Source organism: Eleutherodactylus coqui, chromosome 8, assembly GCF_035609145.1.
Source record: "Eleutherodactylus coqui strain aEleCoq1 chromosome 8, aEleCoq1.hap1, whole genome shotgun sequence".
NCBI lineage: Eukaryota > Metazoa > Chordata > Amphibia > Anura > Eleutherodactylidae > Eleutherodactylus > Eleutherodactylus coqui.
In genome coordinates, this window is record NC_089844.1 from 47,786,730 (window position 1) to 47,807,918 (window position 21,189).

Genomic DNA, 21,189 nt, shown 5'->3' on the forward strand with positions numbered 1-21,189 from the left:
CCAACTCGATTTTTCAACTCTATGTGCAAAAGATTTAGCGTCCAAATTTTACGTACAGAATCCAATTTTCTCACATAGAAACTTGAAATTTGGCACGGGCATTGTATATGTTCAAAATAGGAAAAACTAATAGGTCTCAACTCGATTATTCAATTCTATGCGCAAAAGAATTAGCGTCAAAATTTTACGTATGGAATGTATTTTTCTCACTTTCCAGTGTCATAGAAACGTGAAATTTGGCACGAGCATTGATTATGTCATAAATAGGAAAAGCTAATGGGTCCTATCTCGATTATTCAATTCTATGTGCAAAAGAATTAGCCTCAAAATTTTACGTATGGAATGTATTTTTCTCACTTTCCAGTGTCATAGAAACGTGAAATTTGGCACGAGCATTGATTATGTCATAAATAGGAAAAGCTAATGGGTCCCAACTCGATTATTCAATTCTATGTGCAAAAGAATTAGCCTCCAAATTTTATGTACGGAATCCAATTTTCTCACATAGAAACTTGAAATTTGGCACGAGCATTGATTATGTCATAAATAGGAAAAGCTAATGGGTCCCAACTCGATTATTCAATTCTATGTGCAAAAGAATTAGCCTCCAAATTTTACGTACGGAATCCAATTTTCTCACATAGAAACTTGAAATTTGGCAAGAGCATTGATTATGTCATAAATAGGAAAAGCTAATGGGTCCCAACTCGATTTTTCAACTTTATGTGCAAAAGAATTAGCCTCCAAATTTTACGTACGGAATCCAATTTTCTCACATAGAAACTTGAAATTTGGCACGGGCATTGATTATGTCATAAATAGGAAAAGCTAATGGGTCCCAACTCCGTTATTTAATTCTCGGCACTAAAGAATTAGCGTCCAAGTTTTACGTACGGAATGTAATTTTCTCACATAGAAACTTAAAATTTGGCATGGGCATTGATTATGTCATAAATAGGAAAAGCTGATGGGTCCCAACTCGATTTTTCAATTCTATGTGCAAAAGAATTAGCCTCCAAATTTTATGAACGGAATCCAATTTTCTCACATAGAAACTTGAAATTTCGCAGGGGCATTGATTATGTCATAAATAGGAAAAGCTAAAGGGTCCCAACTCTGATATTTAATTCTAGGCACAAAAGAATTAGCGTCCAAGTTTTACGTATGAAATGTAATTTTCTCACATAGAAACTTAAAATTTGGCACGAGCATTGATTATGTCATAAATAGGAAAAGCTAATGGGTCCCAACTCGATTTTTCAACTCTATGTGCAAAAGAATTAGCCTCCAAATTTTACGTACGGAATCCAATTTTCTCACATAGAAACTTGAAATTTGGCACGAGCATTGATTATGTCATAAATAGGAAAAGCTAATGGGTCCCAACTCCGTTATTTAATTCTATGCGCAAAAGAATTAGCGTCCAAATGTTACGTACGGAATGTAATTTTCTCACATAGAAACTTAAAATTTGGCACGGGCATTGATTATGTCATAAATAAGAAAAACTAATGGGTCCTAACTCGATTATTCAATTCTATGTGCAAAAGAATTAGCCTTCAAATTTTACATACGGAATCCAATTTTCTCACATAGAAACTTGAAATTTGGCACGAGCATTGATTATGTCATAAATAGGAAAAGCTAATGGGTCCCAACTCGATTATTCAATTCTATGTGCAAACGAATTAACCTCCAAATTTTACGTACGGAATCCAATTTTCTCACATAGAAACGTAAAATTTGGCACGGGCATTGAATATGTTCTAAATAGGAAAAACTAATGGGTCCCAACTCGATTATTCAATTCTATGCGCAAAAGTATTAGCGTCAAAATTTAACGTACGGAATGTATTTTTCTCACTTTCCAGTGTCATAGAAACGTGAAATTTGGCACGAGCATTGATTATGTTATAAATAGGAAAAGCTAATGGGTCCAACTCGATTATTCAATTCTATGTGCAAAAGAATTAGCCTCCAAATTTTATGTACGGAATCCAATTTTCTCACATAGAAACTTGAAATTTGGCACGAGCATTGATTATGTCATAAATAGGAAAAGCTAATGGGTCCCAACTCGATTTTTCAACTCTATGTGCGAATGAATTAGCCTCCAAATTTTACGTACGGAATCCAATTTTCTCACATAGAAACTTGAAATTTGGCACGAGCATTGATTATGTCATAAATAGGAAAAGCTAATGGGTCCCAACTCGATTATTCAATTCTATGCGCAAAAGAATTAGCGTCCAAATTTTATGTACAGAATCCAATTTTCTCACATAGAAACTTAAAATTTGGCACGGGCATTGTATATGTTCAAAATAGGAAAAACTAATGGGTCTCAACTCGATTATTCAATTCTATGCGCAAAAGAATTAGCGTCAAAATTTTCCGTACGGAATGTATTTTTCCCACTTTCCAGTGTCATAGAAACGTGAAATTTGGCACGAGCATCGATTATGTCATAAATAGGAAAAGCTAATGGGTCTGTAATCGATTATTCAATTCTATGTGCAAAAGAATTAGCGTCAAAATTTTACGTATGGAATGTATTTTTCTCACTTTCCAGTGTCATAGAAACGTGAAATTTGGCACGAGCATTGATTGTGTCATAAATAGGAAAAGCTAATGGGTCCTAACTCGATTTTTCAACTCTATGTGCAAAAGAATTAGTCTCCAAATTTTACGTACGGAATCGAATTTTCTCACATAGAAACTTGAAATTTGGCACGGGCATTGATTATGTCATAAATAGGAAAAGCTAAAGGGTCCCAACTCTGATATTTAATTCTAGGCACAAAAGAATTAGCGTCCAAGTTTTACGTATGGAATGTAATTTTCTCACATAGAAACTTAAAATTTGGCACGAGCATTGATTATGTCATAAATAGAAAAAACTAATGGGTCCCAACTCGATTTTTCAACTCTATGTGCAAAAGAATTAGCCTCCAAATTTTACGTACGGAATCCAATTTTCTCACATAGAAACTTGAAATTTGGCACGAGCATTGATTATGTCATAAATAGGAAAAGCTAATGGGTCCCAACTCGATTTTTCAACTCTATGTGCAAAGAATTAGCCTCCAAATTTTACGTACGGAATCCAATTTTCTCACATAGAAACTTGAAATTTGGCACGAGCATTGATTATGTCATAAATAGGAAAAGCTAATGGGTCCCAACTCGATTATTCAATTCTATGCGCAAAAGAATTAGCGTCCAAATTTTACGTACAGAATCCAATTTTCTCACATAGAAACTTAAAATTTGGCACGGGCATTGTATATGTTCAAAATAGGAAAAACTAATGGGTCTCAACTCGATTATTCAATTCTATGCGCAAAAGAATGAGCGTCAAAATTTTCCGTACGGAATGTATTTTTCTCACTTTCCAGTGTCATAGAAACGTGAAATTTTTGGCACGAGCATTGATTATGTCATAAATAGGAAAAGCTAATGCGTCCCAACTCGATTATTCAATTCTATGTGCAAAAGAATTAGCCTCCAAATTTTACGTACGGAATCCAATTTTCTCACATAGAAACTTGAAATTTGGCACGAGCATTGATTATGTCATAAATAGGAAAAGCTAATGGGTCCCAACTCCGTTATTTAATTCTAGGCACTAAAGAATTAGCGTCCAAGTTTTACGTACGGAATGTAATTTTCTCACATAGAAACTTAAAATTTGGCACGGGCATTGATTATGTCATAAATAGGAAAAGCTAATGGGTCCCAACTCGATTTTTCAATTCTATGTGCAAAAGAATTAGCCTCCAAATTTTATGTACGGAATCCAATTTTCTCACATAGAAACTTGAAATTTGGCACGGGCATTGATTATGTCATAAATAGGAAAAGCTAATGGGTCCCAATTCCGTTATTTAATTCTATGCGCAAAAGAATTAGCGTCCAAATGTTACGTACGGAATGTAATTTTCTCACATAGAAACTTAAAATTTGGCACGGGCATTGATTATGTCATAAATAAGAAAAGCTAATGGGTCCTAACTCGATTATTCAATTCTATGTGCAAAAGAATTAGCCTTCAAATTTTACGTACGGAATCCAATTTTCTCACGTAGAAACTTGAAATTTGGCACGAGCATTGATTATGTCATAAATAGGAAAAGCTAATGGGTCCCAACTCGATTATTCAATTCTATGTGCAAAAGAATTAACCTCCAAATTTTACGTACGGAATCCAATTTTCTCACATAGAAACTTGAAATTTGGCACGAGCATTGATTATGTCATAAATAGGAAAAGCTAATGGGTCCCAACTCGATTATTCAATTCTATGCGCAAAAGAATTAGCATCAAAATTTAACGTACGGAATGTATTTTTCTCACTTTCCAGTGTCATAGAAACGTGAAATTTGGCACGAGCATTGATTATGTCATAAATAGGAAAAGCTAATGGGTCCCAACTCGATTATTCAATTCTATGTGCAAAAGAATTAGCATCCAAATTTTACGTACGGAATCCAATTTTCTCACATAGAAACTTGAAATTTGGCACGAGCATTGATTATGTCATAAATAGGAAAAGCTAATGGGTCCCAACTCCGTTATTTAATTCTATGCGCAAAAGAATTAGCGTCCAAATGTTACGTACGGAATGTAATTTTCTCACATAGAAACTTAAAATTTGGCACGAGCATTGATTATGTCATAAATAAGAAAAGCTAATGGGTCCTAACTCGATTATTCAATTCTATGTGCAAAAGAATTAGCCTTCAAATTTTATGTACGGAATCCAATTTTCTCACATAGAAACTTGAAATTTGGCACGAGCATTGATTATGCCATAAATAGGAAAAGCTAATGGGTCCCAACTCGATTTTTCAACTCTATGTGCAAAGAATTAGCCTCCAAATTTTACGTACAGAATCCAATTTTCTCACATAGAAACTTAAAATTTGGCACGGGCATTGTATATGTTCAAAGTAGGAAAAACTAATGGGTCTCAACTCGATTATTCAATTCTATGCGCATAAGAATCAGCGTCAAAATTTTCCGTACGGAATGTATTTTTCTCACTTTCCAGTGTCATAGAAACGTGAAATTTGGCACGAGCATTGATTATGTCATAAATAGGAAAAGCTAATGGATCCCAACTCGATTATTCAATTCTATGCGCAAAAGAATTAGCGTCCAAATTTTACGTACACAATTCAATTTTCTCACATAGAAACTTAAAATTTGGCACAGGCATTGAATATGTTCTAAATAGGAAAAACTAATGGGTCACAACTCGATTATTCAATTCTATGCGCAAAAGAATTAGCATCACAATTTTACGTACGGAATGTATTTTTCTCACTTTCCAGTGTCATAGAAACGTGAAATTTGGCACGAGCTTTGATTGTGTCATAAATAGGAAAAGCTAATGGGTCCAACTCGATTATTCAATTCTATGTGCAAAAGAATTAGCCTCCAAATTTTACGTACGGAATCCAATTTTCTCACATAGAAACTTAAAATTTGGCACGGCCATTGTATATGTTCAAAATAGGAAAAACTAATGGGTCTCAACTCGATTATTCAATTCTATGCGCAAAAGAATGAGCGTCAAAATTTTCCGTACGGAATGTATTTTTCTCACTTTCCAGTGTCATAGAAACGTGAAATTTGGCACGAGCATTGATTATGTCATAAATAGGAAAAGCTAATGGGTCCTAACTCGATTATTCAATTCTATGTGCAAAAGAATTAGCGTCAAAATTTTACGTATGGAATGTATTTTTCTCACTTTCCAGTGTCATAGAAACGTGAAATTTTTGGCACGAGCATTGATTATGTCATAAATAGGAAAAGCTAATGCGTCCCAACTCGATTATTCAATTCTATGTGCAAAAGAATTAGCGTCCAAATTTTACGTACGGAATCCAATTTTCTCACATAGAAACTTGAAATTTGGCACGAGCATTGATTATGTCATAAATAGGAAAAGCTAATGGGTCCCAACTCCGTTATTTAATTCTAGGCACTAAAGAATTAGCGTCCAAGTTTTACGTACGGAATGTAATTTTCTCACATAGAAACTTAAAATTTGGCACGGGCATTGATTATGTCATAAATAGGAAAAGCTAATGGGTCCCAACTCGATTTTTCAATTCTATGTGCAAAAGAATTAGCCTCCAAATTTTATGTACGGAATCCAATTTTCTCACATAGAAACTTGAAATTTGGCACGGGCATTAATTATGTCATAAATAGGAAAAGCTAAAGGGTCCCAACTCCGTTATTTAATTCTAGGCACAAAAGAATTAGCGTCCAAGTTTTACGTATTGAATGTAATTTTCTCACATAGAAACTTAAAATTTGGCACGGGCATTGATTATGTCATAAATAGGAAACTCTAATGGGTCCTAACTAGATTATTCAATTATATGTGCAAAAGAAATAGCGTCTAAATTTTACATACAGAATCCAATTTTCTCACATAGAAACTTGAAATTTGGCACGAGCATTGATTATGTCATAAATAGGAAAAGCTAATGGGTCCCAACTCCGTTATTTAATTCTATGCGCAAAAGAATTAGCGTCCAAATGTTACGTACGGAATGTAATTTTCTCACATAGAAACTTAAAATTTGGCACGGGCATTGATTATGTCATAAATAAGAAAAGCTAATGGGTCCTAACTCGATTATTCAATTCTATGTGCAAAAGAATTAGCCTTCAAATTTTACGTAAGGAATCCAATTTTCTCACGTAGAAACTTGAAATTTGGCACGAGCATTGATTATGTCATAAATAGGAAAAGCTAATGGGTCCCAACTCGATTATTCAATTCTATGTGCAAAAGAATTAGCCTCCAAATTTTACGTACGGAATCCAATTTTCTCACATAGAAACTTGAAATTTGGCACGAGCATTGATTATGTCATAAATAGGAAAAGCTAATGGGTCCCAACTCGATTATTCAATTCTATGCGCAAAAGAATTAGCATCAAAATTTAACGTACGGAATGTTTTTTTCTCACTTTCCAGTGTCATAGAAACGTGAAATTTGGCACGAGCATTGATTATGTCATAAATAGGAAAAGCTAATGGGTCCCAACTCGATTATTCAATTCTATGTGCAAAAGAATTAGCATCCAAATTTTACGTACGGAATCCAATTTTCTCACATAGAAACTTGAAATTTGGCACGAGCATTGATTATGTCATAAATAAGAAAAGCTAATGGGTCCTAACTCGATTATTCAATTCTATGTGCAAAAGAATTAGCCTTCAAATTTTACGTACGGAATCCAATTTTCTCACATAGAAACTTGAAATTTGGCACGAGCATTGACTATGTCATAAATAGGAAAAGCTAATGGGTCCCAACTCGATTATTCAATTCTATGTGCAAAAGAATTAACCTCCAAATTTTACGTACGGAATCCAATTTTCTCACATAGAAACTTGAAATTTGGCACGGGCATTGATTATGTCATAAATAGGAAAAGCTAATGGGTCCCAACTCCGTTATTTAATTCTCGGCACTAAAGAATTAGCGTCCAAGTTTTACGTACGGAATGTAATTTTCTCACATAGAAACTTAAAATTCGGCATGGGCATTGATTATGTCATAAATAGGAAAAGCTGATGGGTCCCAACTCGATTTTTCAATTCTATGTGCAAAAGAATTAGCCTCCAAATTTTATGAACGGAATCCAATTTTCTCACATAGAAACTTGAAATTTCGCACGGGCATTGATTATGTCATAAATAGGAAAAGCTAAAGGGTCCCAACTCTGATATTTAATTCTAGGCACAAAAGAATTAGCGTCCAAGTTTTACGTATGAAATGTAATTTTCTCACATAGAAACTTAAAATTTGGCACGAGCATTGATTATGTCATAAATAGGAAAAGCTAATGGGTCCCAACTCGATTTTTCAACTCTATGTGCAAAAGAATTAGCCTCCAAATTTTACGTACGGAATCCAATTTTCTCACATAGAAACTTGAAATTTGGCACGAGCATTGATTATGTCATAAATAGGAAAAGCTAATGGGTCCCAACTCGATTATTCAATTCTATGCGCAAAAGAATTAGCATCACAACTTTACGTACGGAATGTATTTTTCTCACTTTCCAGTGTCATAGAAACGTGAAATTTGGCACGAGCATTGATTATGTCATAAATAGGAAAAGCTAATGGGTCCAACTCGATTATTCAATTCTATGTGCAAAAGAATTAGCCTCCAAATTTTACGTACGGAATCCAATTTTCTCACATAGAAACTTAAAATTTGGCACGGGCATTGTATATGTTCAAAATAGGAAAAACTAATGGGTCTCAACTCGATTATTCAATTCTATGCGCAAAAGAATGAGCGTCAAAATTTTCCGTACGGAATGTATTTTTCTCACTTTCCAGTGTCATAGAAACGTGAAATTTGGCACGAGCATTGATTATGTCATAAATAGGAAAAGCTAATGGGTCCTAACTCGATTATTCAATTCTATGTGCAAAAGAATTAGCGTCAAAATTTTACGTATGGAATGTATTTTTCTCACTTTCCAGTGTCATAGAAACGTGAAATTTTTGGCACGAGCATTGATTATGTCATAAATAGGAAAAGCTAATGCGTCCCAACTCGATTATTCAATTCCATGTGCAAAAGAATTAGCGTCCAAATTTTACGTACGGAATCCAATTTTCTCACATAGAAACTTGAAATTTGGCACAAGCATTGATTATGTCATAAATAGGAAAAGCTAATGGGTCCCAACTCCGTTATTTAATTCTAGGCACTAAAGAATTAGCGTCCAAGTTTTACGTACGGAATGTAATTTTCTCACATAGAAACTTAAAATTTGGCACGAGCATTGATTATGTCATAAATAGGAAAAGCTAATGGGTCCCAACTCGATTATTCAATTCTATGTGCAAAAGAATTAGCCTCCAAATTTTACGTACGGAATCCAATTTTCTCACATAGAAACTTGAAATTTGGCACGAGCATTGATTATGTCATAAATAGGAAAAGCTAATGGGTCCCAACTCGATTATTTAATTCTATGTGCAAAAGAATTAGCCTTCAAATTTTATGTACGGAATCCAATTTTCTCACATAGAAACTTGAAATTTGGCACGAGCATTGATTATGTCATAAATAGGAAAAGCTAATGGGTCCCAACTCGATTTTTCAACTCTATGTGCAAAAGATTTAGCGTCCAAATTTTACGTACAGAATCCAATTTTCTCACATAGAAACTTGAAATTTGGCACGGGCATTGTACATGTTCAAAATAGGAAAAACTAATAGGTCTCAACTCGATTATTCAATTCTATGTGCAAAAGAATTAGCGTCCAAATTTTACGTACAGAATCCAATTTTCTCACATAGAAACTTAAAATTTGGCACGGGCATTGTATATGTTCAAAGTAGGAAAAACTAATGGGTCTCAACTCGATTATTCAATTCTATGCGCATAAGAATCAGCGTCAAAATTTTCCGTACGGAATGTATTTTTCTCACTTTCCAGTGTCATAGAAACGTGAAATTTGGCACGAGCATTGATTATGTCATAAATAGGAAAAGCTAATGGGTCCCAACTCGATTATTCAATTCTATGCGCAAAAGAATTAGCGTCCAAATTTTACGTACACAATTCAATTTTCTCACAAAGAAACTTAAAATTTGGCACAGGCATTGAATATGTTCTAAATAGGAAAAACTAATGGGTCACAACTCGATTATTCAATTCTATGCGCAAAAGAATTAGCATCACAATTTTACGTACGGAATGTATTTTTCTCACTTTCCAGTGTCATAGAAACGTGAAATTTGGCACGAGCTTTGATTATGTCATAAATAGGAAAAGCTAATGGGTCCAACTCGATTATTCAATTCTATGTGCAAAAGAATTAGCCTCCAAATTTTACGTACGGAATCCAATTTTCTCACATAGAAACTTAAAATTTGGCACGGCCATTGTATATGTTCAAAATAGGAAAAACTAATGGGTCTCAACTCGATTATTCAATTCTATGCGCAAAAGAATGAGCGTCAAAATTTTCCGTACGGAATGTATTTTTCTCACTTTCCAGTGTCATAGAAACGTGAAATTTGGCACGAGCATTGATTATGTCATAAATAGGAAAAGCTAATGGGTCCTAACTCGATTATTCAATTCTATGTGCAAAAGAATTAGCGTCAAAATTTTACGTATGGAATGTATTTTTCTCACTTTCCAGTGTCATAGAAACGTGAAATTTTTGGCACGAGCATTGATTATGTCATAAATAGGAAAAGCTAATGCGTCCCAACTCGATTATTCAATTCTATGTGCAAAAGAATTAGCGTCCAAATTTTACGTACGGAATCCAATTTTCTCACATAGAAACTTGAAATTTGGCACGAGCATTGATTATGTCATAAATAGGAAAAGCTAATGGGTCCCAACTCCGTTATTTAAGTCTAGGCACTAAAGAATTAGCGTCCAAGTTTTACGTACGGAATGTAATTTTCTCACATAGAAACTTAAAATTTGGCACGGGCATTGATTATGTCATAAATAGGAAAAGCTAATGGGTCCCAACTCGATTTTTCAATTCTATGTGCAAAAGAATTAGCCTCCAAATTTTATGTACGGAATCCAATTTTCTCACATAGAAACTTGAAATTTGGCACGGGCATTAATTATGTCATAAATAGGAAAAGCTAAAGGGTCCCAACTCCGTTATTTAATTCTAGGCACAAAAGAATTAGCGTCCAAGTTTTACGTATTGAATGTAATTTTCTCACATAGAAACTTAAAATTTGGCACGGGCATTGATTATGTCATAAATAGGAAAAGCTAATGGGTCCTAACTAGATTATTCAATTATATGTGCAAAAGAAATAGCGTCTAAATTTTACATACAGAATCCAATTTTCTCACATAGAAACTTGAAATTTGGCACGAGCATTGATTATGTCATAAATAGGAAAAGCTAATGGGTCCCAACTCCGTTATTTAATTCTATGCGCAAAAGAATTAGCGTCCAAATGTTACGTACGGAATGTAATTTTCTCACATAGAAACTTAAAATTTGGCACGGGCATTGATTATGTCATAAATAAGAAAAGCTAATGGGTCCTAACTCGATTATTCAATTCTATGTGCAAAAGAATTAGCCTTCAAATTTTACGTACGGAATCCAATTTTCTCACGTAGAAACTTGAAATTTGGCACGAGCATTGATTATGTCATAAATAGGAAAAGCTAATGGGTCCCAACTCGATTATTCAATTCTATGTGCAAAAGAATTAGCCTCCAAATTTTACGTACGGAATCCAATTTTCTCACATAGAAACTTGAAATTTGGCACGAGCATTGATTATGTCATAAATAGGAAAAGCTAATGGGTCCCAACTCGATTATTCAATTCTATGCGCAAAAGAATTAGCATCAAAATTTAACGTACGGAATGTTTTTTTCTCACTTTCCAGTGTCATAGAAACGTGAAATTTGGCACGAGCATTGATTATGTCATAAATAGGAAAAGCTAATGGGTCCCAACTCGATTATTCAATTCTATGTGCAAAAGAATTAGCATCCAAATTTTACGTACGGAATCCAATTTTCTCACATAGAAACTTGAAATTTGGCACGAGCATTGATTATGTCATAAATAAGAAAAGCTAATGGGTCCTAACTCGATTATTCAATTCTATGTGCAAAAGAATTAGCCTTCAAATTTTACGTACGGAATCCAATTTTCTCACATAGAAACTTGAAATTTGGCACGAGCATTGACTATGTCATAAATAGGAAAAGCTAATGGGTCCCAACTCGATTATTCAATTCTATGTGCAAAAGAATTAACCTCCAAATTTTACGTACGGAATCCAATTTTCTCACATAGAAACGTAAAATTTGGCACGGGCATTGAATATGTTCTAAATAGGAAAAACTAATGGGTCCCAACTCGATTATTCAATTCTATGCGCAAAAGAATTAGCGTCAAAATTTAACGTACGGAATGTATTTTTCTCACTTTCCAGTGTCATAGAAACGTGAAATTTGGCACGAGCATTGATTATGTTATAAATAGGAAAAGCTAATGCGTCCAACTCGATTATTCAATTCTATGTGCAAAAGAATTAGCCTCCAAATTTTATGTACGGAATCCAATTTTCTCACATAGAAACTTGAAATTTGGCACGAGCATTGATTATGTCATAAATAGGAAAAGCTAATGGGTCCCAACTCGATTTTTCAACTCTATGTGCAAAAGATTTAGCGTCCAAATTTTACGTACAGAATCCAATTTTCTCACATAGAAACTTGAAATTTGGCACGGGCATTGTACATGTTCAAAATAGGAAAAACTAATAGGTCTCAACTCGATTATTCATGTCTATGCGCAAAAGAATTAGCGTCCAAATTTTACGTACAGAATCCAATTTTCTCACATAGAAACTTAAAATTTGGCACGGGCATTGTATATGTTCAAAATAGGAAAAACTAATAGGTCTCAACTCGATTATTCAATTCTATGCGCAAAAGAATTAGCGTCAAAATTTTCCGTACGGAATGTATTTTTCCCACTTTCCAGTGTCATAGAAACGTGAAATTTGGCACGAGCATTGATTATGTCATAAATAGGAAAAGCTAATGGGTCCTATCTCGATTATTCAATTCTATGTGCAAAAGAATTAGCGTCAAAATTTTACGTATGGAATGTATTTTTCTCACTTTCCAGTGTCATAGAAACGTGAAATTTGGCACGAGCATTGATTATGTCATAAATAGGAAAAGCTAATGGGTCCCAACTCGATTATTTAATTCTATGTGCAAAAGAATTAGCGTCCAAAGTTTACGTACGGAATCCAATTTTCTCACATAGAAACTTGAAATTTGGCACGAGCATTGATTATGTCATAAATAGGAAAAGCTAATGGGTCCCAACTCCGGTTTTTAATTCTAGGCACTAAAGAATTAGCGTCCAAGTTTTACGTACGGAATGTAATTTTCTCACATAGAAACTTAAAATTTGGCACGGGCATTGATTATGTCATAAATAGGAAAAGCTAATGGGTCCCAACTCGATTATTTAATTCTATGTGCAAAAGAATTAGCCTTCAAATTTTATGTACGGAATCCAATTTTCTCACATAGAAACTTGAAATTTGGCACGGGCATTGATTATGTCATAAATAGGAAAAGCTAATGGGTCCCAACTCCGTTATTTAATTCAAGGCACAAAAGAATTAGCGTCCAAGTTTTATGTATGGAATGTAATTTTCTCACATAGAAACTTAAAATTTGGCACGGGCATTGATTATGTCATAAATAGGAAAAGCTAATGGGTCCTAACTAGATTATTCAATTCTATGTGCAAAAGAAATGGCGTCTAAATTTTACATACAGAATCCAATTTTCTCACATAGAAACTTGAAATTTGGCACGGGCATTAATTATGTCATAAATAGGAAAAGCTAATGGGTCCCAACTCCGTTTTTTAATTCTAGGCACTAAAGAATTAGCGTCCAAGTTTTACGTACGGAATGTAATTTTCTCACATAGAAACTTAAAATTTGGCATGGGCATTGATTATGTCATAAATAGGAAAAGCTAATGGGTCCCAACTCGATTTTTCAACTCTATGTGCAAAAGAATTAGCCTCCAAATTTTACGTACGGAATGTGTTTTTCAAACTTTCCAGTGTCATAGAAACGTGAAATTTGGCACGAGCATTGATTATGTTATAAATAGGAAAAGCTAATGGGTCCAACTCAATTATTCAATTCTATGCGCAAAAGAATTAGCGTCAAAATTTTCCGTACGGAATGTATTTTTCTCACTTTCCAGTGTCATAGAAACGTGAAATTTGGCACGAGCATTGATTATGTCATAAATAGGAAAAGCTAATGGGTCCTAAATCGATTATTCAATTCTATGTGCAAAAGAATTAGCGTCAAAATTTTACGTATGGAATGTATTTTTCTCACTTTCCAGTGTCATAGAAACGTGAAATTTGGCACGAGCATTGATTATGTCATAAATAGGAAAAGCTAATGGGTCCCAACTCGATTATTCAATTCTATGTGCAAAAGAATTAGCCTCCAAAGTTTATGTACGGAATCCAATTTTCTCACATAGAAACTTGAAATTTGGCACGAGCATTGATTATGTCATAAATAGGAAAAGCTAATGTGTCCCAACTCGATTATTCAATTCTATGTGCAAAAGAATTAGCCTCCAAATTTTACGTACGGAATCCAATTTTCTCACATAGAAACTTGAAATTTGGCAAGAGCATTGATTATGTCATAAATAGGAAAAGCTAATGGGTCCCAACTCGATTTTTCAACTCTATGTGCAAAAGAATTAGCCTCCAAATTTTACGTACGGAATCCAATTTTCTCACATAGAAGCTTGAAATTTGGCACGGGCATTGATTATGTCATAAATAGGAAAAGCTAATGGGTCCCAACTCCGTTATTTAATTCTCGGCACTAAAGAATTAGCGTCCAAGTTTTACGTACGGAATGTAATTTTCTCACATAGAAACTTAAAATTTGGCATGGGCATTGATTATGTCATAAATAGGAAAAGCTAATGGGTCCCAACTCGATTTTTCAATTCTATGTGCAAAAGAATTAGCCTCCAAATTTTATGAACGGAATCCAATTTTCTCACATAGAAACTTGAAATTTGGCACGGGCATTGATTATGTCATAAATAGGAAAAGCTAAAGGGTCCCAACTCTGATATTTAATTCTAGGCACAAAAGAATTAGCGTCCAAGTTTTACGTATGGAATGTAATTTTCTCACATAGAAACTTAAAATTTGGCACGAGCATTGATTATGTCATAAATAGGAAAAGCTAATGGGTCCCAACTCGATTTTTCAACTCTATGTGCAAAAGAATTAGCCTCCAAATTTTACGTACGGAATCCAATTTTCTCACATAGAAACTTGAAATTTGGCACGAGCATTGATTATGTCATAAATAGGAAAAGCTAATGGGTCCCAACTCGATTATTCAATTCTATGCGCAAAAGAATTAGCATCACAACTTTACGTACGGAATGTATTTTTCTCACTTTCCAGTGTCATAGAAACGTGAAATTTGGCACGAGCATTGATTATGTCATAAATAGGAAAAGCTAATGGGTCCTAACTCGAATTTTCAATTCTATGTGCAAAAGAATTAGCCTCCAAATTTTACGTACGGAATCCAATTTTCTCACATAGAAACTTAAAATTTGGCACGGGCATTGTATATGTTCAAAATAGGAAAAACTAATGGGTCTCAACTCGATTATTCAATTCTATGCGCAAAAGAATGAGCGTCAAAATTTTCCGTACGGAATGTATTTTTCTCACTTTCCAGTGTCATAGAAACGTGAAATTTGGCACGAGCATTGATTATGTCATAAATAGGAAAAGCTAATGGGTCCTAAATCGATTATTCAATTCTATGTGCAAAAGAATTAGCGTCAAAATTTTACGTATGGAATGTATTTTTCTCACTTTCCAGTGTCATAGAAACGTGAAATTTTTGGCACGAGCATTGTTTATGTCATAAATAGGAAAAGCTAATGGGTCCCAACTCCATTTTTCAATTCTATGTGCAAAAGAATTAGCCTCCAAATTTTATGAACGGAATCCAATTTTCTCACATAGAAACTTGAAATTTGGCACGGGCATTGATTATGTCATAAATAGGAAAAGCTAATGGGTCCCAACTCTGATATTTAATTCTAGGCACAAAAGAATTAGCGTCCAAGTTTTACGTATGGAATGTAATTTTCTCACATAGAAACTTAAAATTTGGCACGAGCATTGATTATGTCATAAATAGGAAAAGCTAATGGGTCCCAACTCGATTTTTCAACTCTATGTGCAAAAGAATTAGCCTCCAAATTTTACGTACGGAATCCAATTTTCTCACATAGAAACTTGAAATTTAGCACGAGCATTGATTATGTCATAAATAGGAAAAGCTAATGGGTCCCAACTCGATTATTGAATTCTATGCGCAAAAGAATTAGCATCACAACTTTACGTACGGAATGTATTTTTCTCACTTTCCAGTGTCATAGAAACGTGAAATTTGGCACGAGCATTGATTATGTCATAAATAGGAAAAGCTAATGGGTCCTAACTCGATTATTCAATTCTATGTGCAAAAGAATTAGCCTCCAAATTTTACGTACGGAATCCAATTTTCTCACATAGAAACTTAAAATTTGGCACGGGCATTGTATATGTTCAAAATAGGAAAAACTAATGGGTCTCAACTCGATTATTCAATTCTATGCGCAAAAGAATGAGCGTCAAAATTTTCCGTACGGAATGTATTTTTCTCACTTTCCAGTGTCATAGAAACGTGAAATTTGGCACGAGCATTGATTATGTCATAAATAGGAAAAGCTAATGGGTCCTAACTCGATTATTCAATTCTATGTGCAAAAGAATTAGCGTCAAAATTTTACGTATGGAATGTATTTTTCTCACTTTCCAGTGTCATAGAAACGTGAAATTTTTGGCACGAGCATTGATTATGTCATAAATAGGAAAAGCTAATGCGTCCCAACTCGATTATTCAATTCTATGTGCAAAAGAATTAGCGTCCAAATTTTATGTACGGAATCCAATTTTCTCACATAGAAACTTGAAATTTGGCACGAGCATTGATTATGTCATAAATAGGAAAAGCTAATGGGTCCCAACTCCGTTATTTAATTCTAGGCACTAAAGAATTAGCGTCCAAGTTTTACGTACGGAATGTAATTTTCTCACATAGAAACTTAAAATTTGGCACGGGCATTGATTATGTCATAAATAGGAAAAGCTAATGGGTCCCAACTCGATTTTTCAATTCTATGTGCAAAAGAATTAGCCTCCAAATTTTATGTACGGAATCCAATTTTCTCACATAGAAACTTGAAATTTGGCACGGGCATTGATTATGTCATAAATAGGAAAAGCTAAAGGGTCCCAAATCCGTTATTTAATTCTAGGCACAAAAGAATTAGCGTCCAAGTTTTACGTATTGAATGTAATTTTCTCACATAGAAACTTAAAATTTGGCACGGGCATTGATTATGTCATAAATAGGAAAAGCTAATGGGTCCTAACTAGATTATTCAATTATATGTGCAAAAGAAATAGCGTCTAAATTTTACATACAGAATCCAATTTTCTCACATAGAAACTTGAAATTTGGCACGAGCATTGATTATGTCATAATAGGAAAAGCTAATGGGTCCCAACTCCGTTATTTAATTCTATGCGCAAAAGAATTAGCGTCCAAATGTTACGTACGGAATGTAATTTTCTCACATAGAAACTTAAAATTTGGCACGGGCATTGATTATGTCATAAATACGAAAAGCTAATGGGTCCTAACTCGATTATTCAATTCTATGTGCAAAAGAATTAGCCTTCAAATTTTACGTACGGAATCCAATTTTCTCACGTAGAAACTTGAAATTTGGCACGAGCATTGATTATGTCATAAATAGGAAAAGCTAATGGGTCCCAACTCGATTATTCAATTCTATGTGCAAAAGAATTAGCCTCCAAATTTTACGTACGGAATCCAATTTTCTCACATAGAAACTTGAAATTTGGCACGAGCATTGATTATGTCATAAATAGGAAAAGCTAATGGGTCCCAACTCGATTATTCAATTCTATGCGCAAAAGAATTATCATCAAAATTTAACGTACGGAATGTATTTTTCTCACTTTCCAGTGTCATAGAAACGTGAAATTTGGCACGAGCATTGATTATGTCATAAATAGGAAAAGCTAATGGGTCCCAACTCGATTATTCAATTCTATGTGCAAAAGAATTAGCATCCAAATTTTACGTACGGAATCCAATTTTCTCACATAGAAACTTGAAATTTGGCACGAGCATTAATTATGTCATAAATAGGAAAAGCTAATGGGTCCCAACTCCGTTATTTAATTCTATGCGCAAAAGAATTAGCGTCCAAATGTTACGTACGGAATGTAATTTTCTCACATAGAAACTTAAAATTTGGCACGGGCATTGATTATGTCATAAATAAGAAAAGCTAATGGGTCCTAACTCGATTATTCAATTCTATGTGCAAAAGAATTAGCCTTCAAATTTTACGTACGGAATCCAATTTTCTCACATAGAAACTTGAAATTTGGCACGGGCATTGATTATGTCATAAATAAGAAAAGCTAATGGGTCCTAACTCGATTATTCAATTCTATGTGCAAAAGAATTAGCCTTCAAATTTTACGTACGGAATCCAATTTTCTCACATAGAAACTTGAAATTTGGCACGAGCATTGACTATGTCATAAATAGGAAAAGCTAATGGGTCCCAACTCGATTATTCAATTCTATGCGCAAAAGAATTAGCGTCAAAATTTAACGTACGGAATGTATTTTTCTCACTTTCCAGTGTCATAGAAACGTGAAATTTGGCACGAGCATTGATTATGTTATAAATAGGAAAAGCTAATGCGTCCAACTCGATTATTCAATTCTATGTGCAAAAGAATTAGCCTCCAAATTTTATGTACGGAATCCAATTTTCTCACATAGAAACTTGAAATTTGGCACGAGCATTGATTATGTCATAAATAGGAAAAGCTAATGGGTCCCAACTCGATTTTTCAACTCTATGTGCAAAAGATTTAGCGTCCAAATTTTAAGTACAGAATCCAATTTTCTCACATAGAAACTTGAAATTTGGCACGGGCATTGTATATGTTCAAAATAGGAAAAACTAATAGGTCTCAACTCGATTATTCAATTCTATGCGCAAAAGAATTAGCGTCCAAATTTTACGTACAGAATCCAATTTTCTCACATAGAAACTTAAAATTTGGCACGGGCATTGTATATGTTCAAAATAGGAAAAACTAATAGGTCTCAACTCGATTATTCAATTCTATGCGCAAAAGAATTAGCGTCAAAATTTTCCGTACGGAATGTATTTTTCCCACTTTCCAGTGTCATAGAAACGTGAAATTTGGCACGAGCATTGATTATGTCATAAATAGGAAAAGCTAATGGGTCCTATCTCGATTATTCAATTCTATGTGCAAAAGAATTAGCGTCAAAATTTTACGTATGGAATGTATTTTTCTCACTTTCCAGTGTCATAGAAACGTGAAATTTGGCACGAGCATTGATTATGTCATAAATAGGAAAAGCTAATGGGTCCCAACTCGATTATTTAATTCTATGTGCAAAAGAATTAGCGTCCAAAGTTTACGTACGGAATCCAATTTTCTCATATAGAAACTTGAAATTTGGCACGAGCATTGATTATGTCATAAATAGGAAAAGCTAATGGGTCCCAACTCCGGTTTTTAATTCTAGGCACTAAAGAATTAGCGTCCAAGTTTTACGTACGGAATGTAATTTTCTCACATAGAAACTTAAAATTTGGCACGGGCATTGATTATGTCATAAATAGGAAAAGCTAATGGGTCCCAACTCGATTATTTAATTCTATGTGCAAAAGAATTAGCCTTCAAATTTTATGTACGGAATCCAATTTTCTCACATAGAAACTTGAAATTTGGCACGGGCATTGATTATGTCATAAATAGGAAAAGCTAATGGGTCCCAACTCCGTTATTTAATTCAAGGCACAAAAGAATTAGCGTCCAAGTTTTATGTATGGAATGTAATTTTCTCACATAGAAACTTAAAATTTGGCACGGGCATTGATTATGTCATAAATAGGAAAAGCTAATGGGTCCTAACTAGATTATTCAATTCTATGTGCAAAAGAAATAGCGTCTAAATTTTACATTCAGAATCCAATTTTCTCACATAGAAACTTGAAATTTGGCACGGGCATTGATAATGTCATAAATAGGAAAAGCTAATGGGTCCCAACTCGATTATTTAATTCTAGGCACTAAAGAATTAGCGTCCAAGTTTTACTTACGGAATGTAATTTTCTCACATAGAAACTTAAAATTTGGCATGGGCATTGATTATGTCATAAATAGGAAAAGCTAATGGGTCCCAACTCGATTTTTCAATTCTATGTGCAAAAGAATTAGCCTCCAAATTTTACGTACGGAATGTATTTTTCTCACTTTCCAGTGTCATAGAAACGTGAAATTTGGCACGAGCATTGATTATGTTATAAATAGGAAAAGCTAATGGGTCCAACTCAATTATTCAATTCTATGCGCAAAAGAATTAGCGTCAAAATTTTCCGTACGGAATGTATTTTTCTCACTTTCCAGTGTCATATAAACGTGAAATTTGGCACGAGCATTGATTATGTCATAAATAGGAAAAGCTAATGGGTCCTAAATCGATTATTCAATTCTATGTGCAAAAGAATTAGCGTCAAAATTTTACGTATGGAATGTATTTTTCTCACTTTCCAGTGTCATAGAAACGTGAAATTTGGCACGAGCATTGATTATGTCATAAATAGGAAAAGCTAATGGGTCCCAACTCGATTATTCAATTCTATGTGCAAAAGAATTAGCCTCCAAATTTTATGTACGGAATCCAATTTTCTCACATAGAAACTTGAAATTTTGCACGAGCATTGATTATGTCATAAATAGGAAAAGCTAATGGGTCCCAACTCGATTATTCAATTCTATGTGCAAAAGAATTAGCCTCCAAATTTTACGTACGGAATTCAATTTTCTCACATAGAAACTTGAAATTTGGCAAGAGCATTGATTATGTCATAAATAGGAAAAGCTAATGGGTCCCAACTCGATTTTTCAACTCTATGTGCAAAAGAATTAGCCTCCAAATTTTACGTACGGAATCCAATTTTCTCACATAGAAACTTGAAATTTGGCACGGGCATTGATTATGTCATAAATAGGAAAAGCTGAAGGGTCCCAACTCTGATATTTAATTCTAGGCACAAAAGAATTAGCGTCCAAGTTTTACGTATGGAATGTAATTTTCTCACATAGAAACTTGAAATTTGGCACGAGCATTGATTATGTCATAAATAGGAAAAGCTAATGGGTCCCAACTCGATTTTTCAACTCTATGTGCAAAAGAATTAGCCTCCAAATTTTACGTACGGAATCCAATTTTCTCACATAGAAACTTGAAATTTGGCACGAGCATTGATTATGTCATAAATAGGAAAAGCTAATGGGTCCCAACTCGATTATTCAATTCTATGCGCAAAAGAATTAGCATCACAACTTTACGTACGGAATGTATTTTTCTCACTTTCCAGTGTCAT